Source organism: Chlorella variabilis (genome assembly GCF_000147415.1).
Source record: "Chlorella variabilis unplaced genomic scaffold CHLNCscaffold_18, whole genome shotgun sequence".
NCBI lineage: Eukaryota > Viridiplantae > Chlorophyta > Trebouxiophyceae > Chlorellales > Chlorellaceae > Chlorella > Chlorella variabilis.
Window position 1 is genome coordinate 919,590 of NW_005435070.1, and position 1,834 is coordinate 921,423.

Below are 1,834 nucleotides of genomic sequence, written 5' to 3' on the forward strand. Positions count from 1 at the left end.
GCGTGGTGTGAACGCGGCACCGCGGGAGGGGAGGCATGCGCGGCAGGCGTGCACGCATGCCCAACAGGGATTGCATCACCCAGGCCTCACCCTCAGAGAAGCCCTGGGGCAGCTTTGTGAGGTCGGTGTCCGCGTTGCTGACAGTGCCCGCCTTGACCATGGTGAAGGCGGAAGTGGTCTGGCTGCGGTGGCGCAGGGTGCCGGAGAAGTCTTCCAAAGTGCGCCGCCCAAGAAGCTACAAGGCGAGGCGCAGGCGGGGCCAGGCAGGGCCAGGGGCAGGCGGCAGGAGGCAGCTGTGAGCGTGAGCGGTGCGGCGCTTGCGATCGGCGCCTGCTGGGCGTGCCGCTGCGCTGGCGGGCCTTGGGCGGCTGGGGCCGGTTAAGCGGTAGCGCCGTGGGCGGCCCCGCCCGCCATCCACTCATCACCCGCTCACCCCTCGGAAGAACTCCTTGAGCAGCGCCAGCTCAGAGTGCTCGCCGGCCTTTTCTGCCTGCTGATTGCCGCTCCCGTTCTTGCCGTCGCCCGCCGCCGCCGCATCCTTGCCACCCTTGCCCTCTGCGCCCGCCTCCACGTCGCCCTCCTCCAACTCCCCGCTGCCGCCGCCGAAGCCGCCGACTTTGACGCCGGCCGCCGCCGCCGCCGTGCCGCTGCCGCCGTCCCAGGACGGCCGCTTGGTCTGGTTGCTGCTGCCGCTCTCCAGGTCTGGCGCGTGCTGACGGTCCCACTCCTCCTGATCAAACCCCTTGCCTGCCTTGAGTGCCGCCATCTTGCGCTGGTGGGCCAGCCAGCGCCGCCGCCACAACAGGTACGTCGCAGCCAGCGCCAGCAGCGCCGCTGCCAGCAGCCCGCCTACCACAATGCCGGCGATGGCACCTGAAGACAGGCCGCCGCCGCCGTCAGTGTCGTCGTCGCTGCTGGGGGGCTCGGGGTGCAGGGTGAGCGCCGCCTGCAGCTCACATAGTTGCACCCTAGCCTCCCCCGCCGTGCCGAGGACCTGCAGCGTCACATACCTGCGGCAGTGGGGCGGGAGCGGGGGAGCACACGGCAGCAGCCCTCGGTCTCGATCGTTCGCCAGCGCAGCGCAGCAGGGCGCAGGAGGGACAGCCGGGCCCGGCACAGCACACACACATCACAGGACGCCCAGCACAGCACAGCGCAGCGGGCCCGCGCTCACCGCCCCCGCCGGTTGCACGCCCCCACCATCCACGCCCCCGCCCAGAGCTCCCGCTCCTCGCTGCTGCACGCCGCCGAGTCGGCCAGCGGCTCGTCGGGCGCCTGCGTGACGTAGGCTCGGGCCAGCGTGCCCAGCGCCACCTCGGCCCCCGCCACCGCCACCACCGACCCCACGTTGCCCACATAGCCCAGATCCACGGTGGCATAGGCTGCAGGGCAGGGAGCGCAGGGCGGGGGGTGTTCTTTTCATGAGGTGGGGGGTGTAGTGTGGTGGTGGTGGTGGGCGATGACTGGGGGACCAGGCGTGGTGGTGGTGCGATGGTGGTGGTTGCGGGATGCTCCGCGCCACGGCCGCGGCGCGTGCGGGCCGGCAGGCAGGTGCGGGGGGCCTCCCACCTGGGCTGTCGTCGGCGCCGCCGGCCAGCCAGATGCAGGTGGAGACGTTGTTGTCCACCAGCGCCTGGAGGGGGGGCGCTCCGCCGCCGGTCTGGTTGGCGGGGCTCTGCCCCGAGGCGGCCACGGGCTTGTTGTGTGCGGCGTTGGACTCGTATGTGTATACCTGCACATCGTCCAGGCTGATGGAGCCCTGCAGGTGGGCAGGAGAGGCCGTGGGAGGGCGGCGGCGGAGGTGTGCGTGGAGGTGGGGCCAGGCCGGAAGTGG